Raw genomic sequence first — 16,209 nt, 5'->3', positions numbered from 1 at the left:
ATGAAAAAACATTTTTCACTGTGAGTTCCTTTTTTTAATAGAAAAACAGAGCTGTGGTTATACATGAGGTTCCACCAACATGAACGATAAGATAATAATAAACAATCTCTTGGTCAGTAAGAAATAAACACTTGTAATGACTTTGCTTAGAGGAAGATGGTCCCTGGGCAGGCAGAGGAACTCAGACCAAAATTAACTATTTTATTTAATCTTGTTCCAAAACAAATTTTCCTACCATCTCAAAGTTACATATCCTAGGCTTCTAAAGTATGAGCTAAAATATTTGCAATTTATTTCTAATAAAAAAAAAAGTGAAACCTCAATTTCCTAAGATTCTTTTCCCAACTTTTCATGCTAGTAAGTCTTTACAGTCATAGGAGTATATGTTAAACATCTTTACAGAAATGCAATTGTAAAATTTTTATGTTTCTACAATCTTTAAAACTATCTCTGATAGTTCATACCAAAGGTATATAAAATCCGATTACTTTTAAATGACAGAAGGTTAATACATTATTACTGACATAGTTCAGGCATCCAAAATTCCAAGTCACAATTCACAAAGCAACTGAATTCAATATTCTGGGTTGAATCTGTCAAAATCTACCACTCAGAAATCAAGCTGAAATGTCCCCCCACTGCCGATCAATTAAAACAAAGTATTTTTGAACACTAAAACCTGAATGAAAGCAGCTTCGGACCTCAGAGGTGCAAAGGTAACTCTCTGAAGGAACAAAAGGGTAGTTTTTCCATCAACTTAATATTTTACATTTGGAAATATCAACAATTCCACTAAAAGAGAGAAGAGGAACCCTGAATGCAGAGCAAGGCCTTCCATATTCAAGATGGTGAACTGCATCTGCAAATTTATCCATCCCTTCTCAGGATCCCACTGATGTGACCGAATAATGCATAAACTTTTTAAAATGCATGGTAATAGCAGAGAAAAATGCCATCCAAAGATCAGGAAACATGAACATTTCTAGAAAATATGAAGATAAAGTACTAGGGAAAGCTTATCTGTATCATAGTCTATACTCACAACGAGGGCCCTGCTTAAAAAAGTAGGCCTATTGCTATGAGAGGTCCACAGAACTCCAAGCTCAGAAAAGCAGAGGTTCAGAAAAAGAGAAGTAAAATGTTAATCTTCATTATTCAACAATAATTTATCAAATGCTATGCTAGGCTGCTTCTAAAATGGCTCCCAAAGGTCTTCCCCTCATTGACTCAGTCATGTAATAATTTCCCCTGGAGTGTGGGCTGGAGCTAGGGACTTAACCCCAATGAACAGAAATAGGAAAACGGGATGCAGGATCTTCTGAGATTAGGTTATAAGAGATCATGACTTCTGTCCTCATGTACACACACTCTGACTTGCTTGCACCCACACATCTCTTTCTGGACTCCGACCCTTCTGCTTCCTATTAGAAGCATCTTGGATCGCTTCTCGGCCTTTTGGCTAAGATCAAGTGTAGAAGCATCTTGGAATGACACTGGACCCACTTGGATAATCTAGGATTATCTTCCTATCTCAAGATTTTTTTTTTTAATGTTTATTTATTTTTGAGAGAGAGAGAAAGAGTGCCCGGCAAGGGGCAGAGACAGAAGAGGCACAGAATCCAAAACAGGCTCCAGGCTCTGAGCTGTCATGTCAGCACAGAGCCCGATGCGGGGCTCGAACCCACGAAATTTGACATCATGACCTGAGCCGAAGTCGGACGCTTAACCGACTGAGCCACCCAGGCGACCCTCAAGATTTTTAATTCAGTCACACCTGAGCCCCTTTCGGCACATAAAGTGGCATGCTCACAGGTTCTGGGATTAGGACGTAGACATCTTGAGGCGGGGAGGCATCACTCCGCCCACCATACTGGCCTGCCAATGCTTCATATGATTTGGTCCTTATTTCCCGTCTGAACACATGCCCTACCACTGCCACTCACCCACCACACTCTGGCCTTATCAGGCTTTTCCTGCGTTTTCGATACACCAAAGTCTTTCCCAACACAGGGATGTGGTACCCGCCTCCCTTTTGTTTGGAGAACACTCTGGCCCTCCGGATCTCTAAGGAGGACTCCTTATATTTCAGGTCTCAAACTGTTACCTCTTAAATTTGGGGATCTAATACACAGCACGGTGACTACAGTTAACAACACTATTATATATACTTGAACGTTGCTCAGACAGATCTCAAATGCTCTCACCACCAAAACACTGTAATTATGTGAGGCGACGGAAGTGTTAACTAACCTTATTGTGGTAATCATTTTGCAGTCTGTACATGTATCAAATTTTACAACAGATGAAATGCTCCCTCTTCAGAGAGGTCTTCCATAATCCTGAATTAACATTTCTCCGATCACCTTGTCAATATTAGCACTTGTCCGTATTAGATATTATCCTGCTCGTTTGTTAGGCCTTTAATAGAAGTCCCATGAGAAAAGAGGGCCCCAGTTTATCTCCTATTTGCCTAGGGCCTAGGATAGTATAAGAGAGTTAGCACACACTCAAATATTTGTCAACTAAATAAATGAGGTGAATAAAAAGCAGTTGGAGTTTGATTGGCTAATAGTGGGAGAAGGAAAGGTCTAGGACAAGTCCTGTGTTTCCACAAGGAAGAATGGTGGAAATTATGTCATTTACTGAAATACAGAATTGTGAAGTCCTGAGAGATACCTAGGAGGAGGAGAATTGGTAGTTGACTATATATACATAGGCCTGGCTTTTTAAAGAAAGACCAAAACTGAACAAAGATTTGAAGAGTCAGGGAATATACATGGCAGCCCCAGGAGAAAGTACTGTACTCAGTTTGAGAAGAGAAATGGTTGGGGATAAGGTCAGGGGACTCCAACAATAAAGAATGGGTAGAGCTCCTGGCTGGCCCAGTCAGAGGAGCATGTGACTCGTGACTTCGGGGCTGTGAATTCAAACTCCACAATGGGTGTAGAGATTACTAAAAAAAAAAAAAAAAAAATTAGATTGCATCAAGAAGGTGGGGGGGGGGGGCGGGGATGGGTAGAGAGGAGACTATAAGAGAATAGGTGGAGAGGTAGGGGAGACCTGGAATCCTCTGGTGTCTCTGAGTCCTAGGGAAGGATGTTGAAGGAAATTTATCAAGAGACAAAATGAAGAAGTTCCTAGTACCTCGTCACACTGTGTAGATAACCATTCGCCCTTGGACCTCACTTGGTGGAACTGCCTGGTAGAAAGAAAGCATTGCAACAAGGGGCTCCTAACACAGGAGAGCAGAGAAGGCAAAAAGCAGTCACCTGGCACTTACAGGCTTCCATCACAAAACCAGCCGGGTAAGGGAGGGCGGAGGGAGGAACAGCACAACACAAAAGCTGACCTTTTCATTCTTCCACTTCCCACTAGTATCTTTGGCTGCAAATGCACACACATCATAGTTCCCAGCTGCGGAGGCTACAGAAGATGTGCCAGGGAATGATGCTTGTGATCGCGGAATAACCCCCCCTCCCCCGCCCCCAAAGATATCTGCATCTGAATCCCAGAGCCTGTGACTCTGTGGCCGCTTACGTGGTCCAGGGGACTTTACAGATGTGACTAAGTTAAGGATGGTGAAATGGGAATATTATCCTGGATTATTCAGGTGGTTCCGATGTAATCAAAGGGATTCATGTAAGAGGGATACGGGAAAATTAGAGGACTGCTCTGTGAGGGGATAGACACACAGGGGAAAAAAAATGCTGTGATGAGGGCCACAAAGCAAGGAATGAGGAGAGCCTCTAGAAGGAGGAAAAGGGAATGGATTCTCCTCTAGAGAGTCCAGAAGGAACCAGCCCTGTGGACACCTTAATTATTTGCTCAGGGAGACTTCTGACCTCCAGACTGTAAAAGAATGCTGATTCAAAGGGGCACATGCACTCCAATGTTTATAGCAGCACTATCAACAACAGCCAAATTGTGGAAAGACCCTAAATGTCCATCGACAGACAAATGGACAAAGAAGAGGCGATGTATACACACAATGGAATACTACTCAGTGATCGAAAGGAATGAAATCTTGCCATTTGCAACAACGTGGATGGAACTAGACTGTGTTAGGCTAAGTGAAATAAGTCAGTCAGAGAAAAACAAATATCATATATGGAATTTAAGAAATGCAACAGATGAACATAAGGGAAGAGAAGGAAAAATCAGATAAGAACAGAGAGAGAAGCAAACCATAAGAGACTCTTAAATACACAGAACTGAAGGTTGCTGAAGGGGAGGTGGGGGGGGATGGGTTAAATGGGTCACCGGCATTAAGGGAGGAGCACTGGGTGTATGTAAGATATGAATCACTGGGTTCTACTCCTGAAACCAAGACTATACTGTATGCTAACTAACTTGAATTTAAAACAAAACAAAACAAAACAAAACAAAACAAACGATAAATGTGCCTTCTTTTAAGCCAACAAGATCGGTATAATTTGTCACAGCAGCAGCAGGAAGGTAATACAGAACACAGACTGAAGAAATTTTGGAACTGTATCAGCAGAGCAGACTGCAGCATTTGCCCCAAATATCCTCTTGGCAAAGATAACAAAGTATCTTGGGTTCTGGAAAACTTCCTGCTCCCCCCACACATCTTAACTGAAGGGATCCAGAGGTTTGAGGACCCCCTTCAGCCCATTCACCCTAGGAAGCTACCACGTACCATCCTATTTACATTTGTCGAACCAGACCCCCATATTTAAAATTGAAGGATCACTAAATAAATGAGGAAAATCAAAGAAGGGCAAAGAGAGAAAAGTATTTGGGGGAAAAAAAGGGAAAAAAAAAAAAGGAAGAAAAGAAAAGGAAAGGAAAGAAAAAGAATTTGGAAGAAATGGTCCCCAGGGGATTACGTTAAAAATAAACCCCACTCTCCATGAAATGGACCAGATGACTTTGGCCTCCACTTTTAAAGGCAGCCATTATCAGTTCATCACAGCAAACACAAAGGAACATGCACATGACATCTTGCAAAAATCATTCCGATAAGCACGGACTCGTCAGACTGATCAAAATAAAAGTACACCTGGAATTTCATTTCCCACATGGCCCTGAAGTGCTTACCTGCCAGGCAAACCGACAAAACCTTTTCATTAAAAATTTGACGTTCAATAACATAATGTTCACATTCAGTTTTGCTGGTTTCTGAGCTTCACAAAAATGATAATAAGTATACGTAGTTTTCTGGGACTTGCTTTCTATCTCCCCTCGACATTATGTTTTAAAGCTTACCCATTTTGTGGTATGTCCCTTTTTTTTTTTCCACTGCTGCATAAATACTTCATTGTGCAAAAGAAAAACACAAATTATATGTCAATGGGAATCTGAATTAGTTCCAGTTTTTCTGCTATTAAGAACTCTGCTGCTATAAACATTCTTGTAAACAGTCCTGGGTACATGTGTCCATGAGGCTCCTTATAGCATATCCTTATGAGAAGAAATACTGGTTCATTGAGTCGAATTATTTTTAACTTGTGTAGTTCGTGTCAAATTGCTTTCTACGATGGCGGTGATCTATTACATCTCCACTAGCAAAACGTGAAAGTTGATCCACATACACGGTATTAACAGATTAATTTTCACCAATCTAGAAGATTGGAAACATTAAGTAGCTCAGTGTGGTATGAATTTGCGTCTCCTGCTTATTGGATTATATTGGATGACACGTCCACCGGCCCTATGAGTTTGCTGTTTTCACCCATCTTCTGTTGAACTGTTTTTCTTACGTTCATAGATATTCTTTATATTTCCAGAAAACTAAATCTTTTTCAGTTATAAGTATTATGATACCTCCTTCCAATGCATTGCTTGTCTTTTCACTTATTTAAGGGATACTTTGGTGAACTGAAGTTCTTAGTTCTGATACATCAAATGTGATTACAATCAAATTTTTAATTTGAAAATTCTCCCATCTCGTCCTCCAAAAATGCTGAAGATTTGCTTTTCACATTTAGATTTGTCACCCACTGACAACTGGTTTTCATTATGAAGGGAAGTGGCAACCCAAATCCACGCTTTTGTACGTGGATTCACTATTTGCTAGTGCTGTTCTTGCTCTGTCCTCTCCAAGGCATAGTCTCTTTATTTTCTGGAAGAATCTGCACAAGATTGGAATGACCTGTTCCTCGAGAGTTTGGTAGAGGGCAACATTCAAAGCTTTCTGAGCCTGGTTTCTTTATCTAGATAAACTTTGACTACCTATTTCTTCCTGATAATTCTGTAAATCGTGGTGCTCTAGAAACTCTTACATTTCACCTGTCTTCAAATTAAGTGCCCTACAGGTATTAACAGCATTTTTTTCATCTCTGCTAAACCTGTAGTTATACTCCCCCTTTGCACTAATAAAGTTTACTTCCACTTTTTTTTTTCTTTATCCTCTCAATCTACTGAGCCATCAGACTATTTCATTAGTCTCAAAAACAACAACTTTTGGCCTCATTTGTTCTCTTTATTTTGCTATTCCACAGATACTTGCTCTTATCTTCACAATTTCCTTCCTTCTGCGTTAGGGGAATGACTGTTCTGCTGTTCTTTTAAAATGTATGCTGACTGCTAAGCTCATTATTTTTGTCCTTTCTTCTTCCCTAAAATAAGCATTTAAGGCATTTTATGAGTATCTCCTTAAAAATAGTTCATGTTTTATTTCATTCTGTGAGGTTTTTTTTTTTTTTTAATTTTTTTTTCAACGTTTTTTATTTATTTTTGGGACAGAGAGAGACAGAGCATGAATGGGGGAGGGGCAGAGAGAGAGGGAGACACAGAATCGGAAACAGGCTCCAGGCTCCGAGCCATCAGCCCAGAGCCTGACACGGGGCTCGAACTCACAGACCGCGAGATCGTGACCTGGCTGAAGTCGGACGCTTAACCGACTGCGCCACCCAGGCACCCCTCATTCTGTGAGTTTTGATAGAAACATCAGCATTCAGTTCTCAGTATTTCTTAACTCTCATTAAGATTTCTTGTTTGGGGACACCTGGGTGACTCAGTGGGTTGAGTGTCCGACCTCGACTCAAGTCATGATCTCATGGTTCATGGGTCCGAGCCCCACATCAGGCTCTGTGCTGGCAGCTCAGAGCCTAGAGCTGGTTTCAGATTCTGTCTCCCTCTCTCTCTGCTCTGACCCTACTTGTGCTGTCTCTAAAATAAATAAATATTTAAAAAAATGTTTTTTAAAGATGTCTTGTTTGGTCCATGAGTTCTAGAACCATGTATGCATTTTTAAATTTAAAATATATGGTTATTCCTGTTTACTACTAACTTCTGCATTAAATGCACTGGGGTCTGGGTCGATTATTTTACTTATTTTCTCTCAGCTCTTTGGTGGGGGTCCTGGAGCCGGGAGACTACATTTCCCAGACTCCCTTGTCTGCAGTCTTCCTGTTAAAGTTGGCCAGTGGGGGCCAATTTCCACAGTAACAAATCTGAGTTCACCTCTTTGGTTTCTTTCAGGCTTCCGGCATGCATGCAAGGAAAATCTCCTGTCAGATTGCCTCTGAATTACTCACCATGGTTTTCTATTCTCCTAAAATGACCCTGACTGATAAAGGGTTACTAAATGGAGTCTGTGGGATACCTAGTATTTGACATTTGTCAAGACCCACTTTATGGATTTATATAGTTCCATGTATTAAAATCCTACTGTGATGATGAATTTGTTGAATTATTTATATTTAATAAATTAACTGACCTTCATTCGATCTGTAGTAACACTTTTTATCTCCAAAGCTACTTTGTGTGACATTATAATAACCCCTCTTCACTTTTCTTTGGTTTGGTCTTTGCCCTTGTGATCATTTTCTATTTTTTACTTTCATCCTTTCCATGTGTTAGGTATGATTCCTTTTAGTAGTTTATAACACAATTTTAATTTTTTTGTCTTTTTTTTTTTTTACTCATAAGTTTGGTAACTTTTGTATCTATTGCTACATTTGGATTTTATTTTTATGTCTAACTTTGTTTCTAGTTTTATGACTTTTGTTTTTGCCTTCACTGTATTATTGATTGCCTCATTTTTAATGTTTTTGTCTTTGTTACCTCCCCTTTACCAATGGTTTGAGACTTAGCAACTCTATTATATAAAAGGTCACCTTGAATTTTTCCAAGGATATTTAACTTAAAAAAGCTAATCAGTATCTTGGACCCCCTCACAAACACTACATGAACTTTAGAACTTTAAATCCTATCACTTACCTCCAGGTCAAAGGGCAGTGCATCCAAATACAGTACTCACAATATTCTAGCTCTGCCTTTACTTCAGATAACCAAATTTGACTTTTTCAAAATGATTTTACATAAACATGTTAGTTTATTACATGATATTATTCTTATCTGATCATCGTGCCTTTTGGCCTCAGGACATCCAATTGGGATTTTTGTTTCCCCTTCAGTTCATCCTTTAGAAGTTCCTTGAGTGCAAAAGCCTCATGCCAATAAACTCTTTGGTGTCAGTTATATTTTTTTTTTTTTTAATTTTTTTTTCAACGTTCATTTATTTTTGGGACAGAGAGAGACAGAGCATGAACGGGGGAGGGGCAGAGAGAGAGGGAGACACAGAATCCGAAACAGGCTCCAGGCTCTGAGCCATCAGCCCAGAGCCCGACGCGGGGCTCGAACTCACGGACCGCGAGATCGTGACCTGGCTGAAGTCGGACGCTTAACCGACTGCGCCACCCAGGCGCCCCAATTTTTTATTTCACCTGGATTCCTAAAAATAGTTTTGTCTGGATATGCCTAGATTGACAGTACTTTTCCTGCAGCACTTCTTTGAAGAGTTTATTTTACTATCTTTTGGATTCTATTTTTGTTCTGGAGAAGTCTGCTCACATTTGAATGGTTGTTCTTTGTCCTTTCTCTCTGGATACGTTTGAGATCCTCTCTTTCCCTTTAGGACTCTGTGGTTCCATAATAATGCATCTACACAGCGATACAGATTTTTTTCGTTTAATATATATAAACATATCTTTTAATATTTAAACCATATCTTATATAGGGGCGCCTGGGTGGCTCAGTCGGTTAAGTGTCTGACTTCGGTTTAGGTCATGTTCTCACGGTTCGTGAGTTCAAGCCCCACGTTGGGCTCTATGCTGACAGCTCAGAGCCTGGAGCCTGCTTCATATTCTGTGTCTCCCTCTCTCTACCTCTCCCCTGGCTCACTCTCTCTCTCTCTCCCTCTCAAAAATAAACATTTACAAAAATGTATCTTTGGATATGCTGTACTTCCTGAATTTGTGAAGTCAGGGTTTTCCTTCAGTGCTAGAAAAGCTGCAGCTATTGGCTCTCAAATGTCACCTCTCCATTATCGCCTTCTGGTTCTCCAGTTGAGCATGTGTGAGACCTTCTCAATCTAACCTGCAGCCCTCTTAGTAATTCTTTCATATTCTCTATCACTCTTTCCTAATATAGGAATATATAGCAAAATATCATTTTAGATATATACCTCTGCTTTGATACTTCAGATACATTTTAAAGTTCACTAATTCTTTTCAACTGTATTTAATTTGCAATTTAAGCCATTAAATCTACTGAGGTATTTATTTCAACAATTACATTTTTCAGAAGTTCCATTTTCCACCTAAATCTGCCTGTTCATTTCCAGTAATCTCAAAATGCAGCTCATCTTTGCTACCGTGGCCTTTAGATCTTTATTCTTTTCTTCCCATTTAGTTTCTGACTCAGGTCATAGGCTTCTATTAGAAAGGTGTTGTCTGACATTATTATATAGAGTAATCATATAATTAAAAACTTGATCACTCCGGGTTGATTTAAACAACTTTAGCATTCCACCACGATTCCAAAAGATAAATTAAGTTATAAAAATTCTGAGAATGTCATATTATATATAAAAATTTAAGTTAATGAGGGTTTACTTGGTGGTGAGTAATGTGCCCCATCAACAAAGCTACAGAAGGGATAGAAGACAAACACCATACTTCCTTGAAGCGTATAACACACTAGTTGGAGAGACTGACATTAAGCAACTAACTATAATTAATTAATTACAGTTGTTTTAACTTGCTTTTTAACCAATTTTCTCCAAAAAGAAAATAAACAGATACAAACAAAAGAAATTGGAAATTAATGAAGTTCATGAAATCCAAAAACAGTAATGTAAGGAAAAGTTTTATATAGCTATTTCAAACTTTTCTTCCTTTTTTTATTTTTAACCTCAGCATCCTAGGCTGTGGGAAAATTTATTTTCCTTATGGTTTTATATTTTAATAGCTGAAGAAAAAAATGGTCGGTTAGACTTAGTGGCGATAGGTGGAGGAGGCCGAATTGTAACATCAAAGGCATTTCAAGACAGACCAGAGATTTTAAAAAGTAAAGGTATGTCACATAGGGATGAATCACTGGATTCCGCTCCTGAAATCATTATTGCACTATATGCTAACTAACGTGGATGTAAATTAAAAAAAAAAAAGTAAAGGTGTATCATCTCACTGGAAACAAACTATCATTTCCTGGGTCTTCTCTACATATACACTGAACCTTTTTAACAGGTATGTTGCCAAAAGATTATGCTTGGAACCAAACTTTTTAAGCACACCACATTTTAAATTTGGCAGGTTAAGTATTTTACGGAATCCTTTAGACAAAAGGAACCGCTGGCAAAGAGCGCACATAATCTGTGTAAATCTGGATTAAGATATTGTACTCTTGCACTGCGTGTCTATAGTTCCTTCTCTCTATAGTCCTTCCATACAGCAGACTTTCTATGGTTTTGTATTGTCTTTCCTTTCTGGCTTGTCTCATTTCTTGTTCACGTCATGTTCCAAAAAGACGTTTGGGGGAAAGAGATTAACGGGAGGATGGCGGGCCTCTCCATCTCATGCGGTTATTCCAGAACTAAACATCTTCCCACCTAGTGGCTCCACTACCCCCGCGATCCCTGGTTGCAATCAATAATTTTGATTGCAGCAGTCATCGCCATCCGAGCAGCACAAGCGAGCGTGTGCTAATGTCTCTGCAAATTTCACAAACTGCCAGAGCTAAGATGACGCAATGTCCTTTCACTGGCCTGTGGAGAGGATGACGTCACAGAGTTTGGCAGCACAGCTTGTGGAGTTGCAAGATACCAAATCAACCTGTCCTGTGAATTTCAAGAATATATTTTACTGAAACGTAAGTCAGAACTTCAACATAGCACGGACATTTTTCTAATATAGTAGAAATAAATATATCACTAGGTAAAATCTGTGATTCAGAAATAGAAATTGTTGGAACTGTATGGAAAACCTCAAAAAAAAACCAAAACAAAACAAACAAAAACTAGACATTATTCAATGCTCTCCCACTCTGATTTATATAGGAAGGTTTAAAAAGCTCTGTACAACATATGCACAAATCGTACTTCATTCTAGACCCTTACTCTGCCCTAGACGTCACACATATTATATTTCTATTTCTGCCAAAGTAGCTACTGTTGAGCTATCAAGATTCTATTATACCAACTCAGATTATGTGGGTATAACAAATATTTACCAATTAGACATAGCAGAAGGCTGCTTTTCCAGCTAAGATAAAATAGTGCTTTTCATCAAGTTCCAACGAAGGAAAATAAATCTAATAAAACATTAACAACATTCCAAAAAAGGGCTTTCGGAGTTATAGAAACTACACCAATTATACTCCTGATTTGCTCCTCATATATCTAATTACACGTTTGCCCAAAAACGGAGTCAAACTAGCAATAAATTAGTCTCATTCTCTACCTCTTTCTTTTAATCACTATAAAATTTAATACTTTATTCAAATAGTAATTTATCTTGTTGAATGAATGAATATGGCATTTTCTAATTATTACTGCTAATTATAACCCCAACACACACGGAGTGCCTATTGTAGCCAAACAGCTTTGTAGGTACTTTAGGTGGACTAGCCGCTTTAAATGTTTTCAACAGTCCTATAAGCATTATGATTTTCCACACTATGAATTGTCTGAATATCATTAGGCATAGTTGAGAGGAAATAACCTTTTTGCATTTTTAAAATAAATAGAAGCCAAGGCGAGGCAAGACGGTGGCCGAAGCTCCTTTCCAAAGAATAACACTAGACAAGGGGAGAAATTTGGTGGAGATAGAACCAATGTGAGCAGGGCAGCAACACTGGAGGTATAAAAAAGAAGGTTCAGATTCACTATGGGAGGGAACCAAAAAGAACAAATCTTATAAAATAGTAAAATTATACCTATACCAAGACAGCCACTTAAAAAAAAATATTTCACAGTAACAGATACGGAAGCAACAGGAGGCGCAAATCTAGAAGTTACCCTCACATCACCAACCCTTGGACAGCTGCCATCTGCTCTTATCCTCCTTCAAGGTAAACGAAGATTCATTTCACTCAAACATGGGGAGACAGTCGAAAAACAGAAAGAATGAAGAACATATAGAAACACAACAAAGACAAACCAGAAAAACATGACCAGAAAGCAGATGAAAACCATAACCTAACATTTTTAAATGAGCTAATGGGAATAAAGAAAACATTGGAAGCTATAAAAATATAGCACAACTCGAATCGGAAAAGGATCAGAAATGAGAAGATTAGAAGACAGGATGATAGAGAGTTGGAACATGTTAGAAAATTATTTTAGGGGCGCCTGGGTGGCGCAGTCGGTTAAGCGTCCGACTTCAGCCAGGTCACGATCTCACGGTCCGTGAGTTCGAGCCCCGCGTCGGGCTCTGGGCTGATGGCTCAGAGCCTGGAGCCTGTTTCCGATTCTGTGTCTCCCTCTCTCTCTGCCCCTCCCCCGTTCATGCTCTGTCTCTCTCTGTCCCAAAAATAAATAAACGTTGAAAAAATAAAAATAAAAAAAAAAAGAAAATTATTTTAGTAATGAAGACTACACTAGAAGCAACACTAAGAAGCAAAGACACGAAAAGATACACTAAGGGAAATAAATGATAAAATGAAGAAATAAAATTTAAATTAAGTAGCAATGAAAACAAATTCATGGGGAAAGAGACCCATTGTTAATTATAATGCCCATTCAATAATATACTAGAGGCCCGAAACCGAGCAAAAGGCACAAATGAATATATAGATATGTAGATGATAGTATAAGGATTATAATGGAAAAAATAAAACTGCCCTTATTTACAAACAAGAAAAACTTACAGAGAAACTAAAGTTATAAGAGAATTTAGCAAATTGCAAAGCACAAGAACACTAGACTGCATCAACATAATGCAGTTCTAGGTTGCAGGAGCAAACGAAAAACAGAATTTTTAATTTAGGAAAAACTCTAATAAAATATACATAGCATCTATTAAAGATAATTATAACATATCAATGAGAGAAATTTAAAAACTAAAAATCAAAAATGAAAAAATGAAAAGATAAACCATACTGTGAATTTTTGGAGTTGGTAACAGTAAAGAAAGACAATATCCATTCTACCCAAATTGATATATATAATCCATATAACCAACAAAGCACTTGATCCATAATCAAGCATTATGAAATATCTACAAGGAATTTCTATAAATCAGTAAGAAGGGGATAACCAAATGCCTAAATGAGCACTTTGTTAAAAGGATATCCTATTAGCCAACAAACATATGAAAAAGTGCTCAATCTTAATGCTCATCTGGAATTCAAACTTAAAACACAAGGAAACAGCTCCATAATCCACCTAAGTGAGTTGAAAAATAAAACAAAACAAAAATTCCTACTATATCGGAAGGCTAGTTAGGAATGTTAAAGAGCAGCAATTGTCAAGGCTGCTGGTGGGAAAAGAAACTGAACAAATACTTGGAACAACATCCCATCAGGTAGCACCAGCATTCTTAAGTATATAGTGAATATATGCCTGGAACAACACCCCATTATGTAGCACCAGCATTCTTAAATACATACCGCACATAAATACGTATACAAATACAAATAGTTCATGAAAACCCTATGTCCCAACAATTCTATTCCTTAGTTTACACCCAAAAGAAACACATCCACATATAAACCAAAGACCTTTGTAAAACAATATGTACGAAAGCAGCATTATCCACAACAGTCAAAAACCAGAAACAGCAAAATGAATAGATCAACTGTGATATACAGGATGAAGCACCCTGCAGCAACAAAACTGAATGAACTAATCACAACATAAGAGAATCATGTAAACACAATCTGAGTAAAAGAAGGCAGACCCAGACACATACTGTGTGGTTCTATTTCAACAGCAAAAGTTTAAAGGCAAAAAAGGAAGAAGAGTTGTTGGTGAGAGAACAGCCATGCTGGGTATCAAAGGGTATGGGGAGGGGGGGGATTTAAAAGCTACCATAGTATAGAAGTATGTGAACATATATGATTAAAAGGGTACACCAAATGTCTGGGAAAGCTGACAGAAGAGTCCAAACTGAAAAATATTCTTTACAGATTTGAAAAGAAAAAGAAAAATATCCTTCGAATATCAAGACAAAAACACATACAAAGGAAAAAAGTTTTATTGACACTGGACTTAGACACAAACACTTTATGCCAGAAGTTGAAGGAGTAACATACTTGAGACATTCAAAAAGAAAGTGGAAACCCAGGATTTTAATTTCTGACAAACTGACCCTCAGATATTAATAAGAAGACCATACACATACACAACTCTCTCTCTCTCTCTCTCTCTCTCTTTCTCTCTCTCTCTCTCTCTCTCTCTCACACACACACACACACACTCACTCACTCACTCACTCACTCACACAGGAACTCAGGGAAGATTGTTCTCATGAGCCCTACCCACGAGCAAGCTACCAGAGAATGAATTTCTGAAACAATCACAGAAGTTTCTGGATAACGACTGTTATATACAAGGACTAATGATTACCAAGCTATATACTTAACTGAGGTTACATGGTGAGGCTAAGGGTAAAATATAGATCTGGAAATGTAGCTTGAATACAAGTACCAAAATTAGGAAGAGAAGGAGGAGAGAATATATGGAAAATAAAATAAGCTCATTGGTTACCTTCCTGGTACTAACCAGAAGTAAAAAGACAGTACATCAAACTCGAAGTTGAGAAGAGCAGGAGAAAGGAGTTTCTATTGCTCACTGTTAGGAATCAATGGAAAGGATTGTCAGTACAAAAAGCAAAGTAGGGATCACAGCCTAACAGAGCTGTGGCAAACACCGGAACCAACCTGATGGGGCTCCCCAGGCCCAGGTAATTTGAGCATCAAAAAGAATGCCCGCCCTGAGTTTATGATAGTACTTAAAGGAAAGAAAAATTAGTGACTAACTTTGGAGAATGTGTGAATACCAAAAGAGTATTCTGCAAATTAGAAAAAGAAGGACTCAAGCATTTATCCTACTGCGCTGTATCAACTGTCTCAAAGTAACCTCAAAAAGAGAACTCTATCTCAAAGTAACCTCACAGAATTAAGAAGGAAAAATTCTAACTATAAGAAATGAGTAAAGAAATGATAGTATAAAAGCAGTTGATGAATTACAATAATGCCACTAAAAAATATACTTAAAAAGTTTAGTGATTAACAGATATGAATCTCTTCTTCATCCTCAGATGCCTTAATATATTTTTCTTAATTAAAACTGTGGAAATGAAACAGTCAGAAGAGTAATCTCTAGAATGAATTTCTAGAAAAAGGAATTAGAACAAACTGGGAGACTGTGTAGGAAAGGGCCAGTTTGGGCCAAGGAGAACACAGTGACACTCAGGGTTCAGAGATGCCGGGCAGGAGGGTGCCAAACACCTAAACACTGAGAGGGGCTCTTTTCCTTTCGCCCCCAGGCCGCAGATCCCAAGAAGCCACAGGAAAGAAGTCCTCTGAATTCTGCAGTTTGCAACCTCTCCTCCCATGACCAGCTGTGTGTGTGTGTGTGTGTGTGTGTGTGTGTGTGCGTGCGTGCGCGCGCGCGTTAATCCCTTCACTCAAAAGTTGGCTTTCTCAATCTTGGCACTACTGATATTTTAAGCTGGAAAATTCTTTGTTATGCACAGGGGCTGCCTGTGCCTTACAGGATGTATAACAGTGCCTGAAGTCTCCAAGCATTACAAAATCACCCCTTTCCCCCTTTAACCCCTCTAACAACCCGCCACAGTTCTAAGAAGCCCACCAGGCACCAAGCCCTGCCCAGGCACAAAGAGCTTCAGAGCTTCCAATCAGCCTTTTAAAACTCACTATTAACACCAGGCAGATGACCAAGAGTTAACAGACATTTGACAAAGCCTTCAGCAGGATAAACACCAAACAAACAGGAAA

The 16,209-nt window shown here is 38.8% G+C and overlaps 1 protein-coding gene and 1 pseudogene across 8 annotated transcripts in view; one reads left to right on the top strand and one right to left on the bottom strand.

Annotated features, from left to right (window-relative positions):
* The window catches only part of MPP7 (MAGUK p55 scaffold protein 7), a 303,608-nt gene that overhangs the window by 143,828 nt on the left and 143,571 nt on the right, over positions 1–16,209 (bottom strand). The window lies entirely within an intron of this gene.
* On the top strand, positions 1,440–1,583 carry LOC121014920 (uncharacterized; annotated as a pseudogene).

This window comes from Herpailurus yagouaroundi, unplaced genomic scaffold (genome assembly GCF_014898765.1).
Source record: "Herpailurus yagouaroundi ecotype Mexico unplaced genomic scaffold, PumYag 203, whole genome shotgun sequence".
In the NCBI taxonomy this organism is placed as follows: Eukaryota; Metazoa; Chordata; class Mammalia; order Carnivora; family Felidae; genus Herpailurus; species Herpailurus yagouaroundi.
The sequence above is the reverse complement of the archived record's forward strand: the minus strand, read 5'-3'. Positions and strand labels throughout refer to the sequence as shown.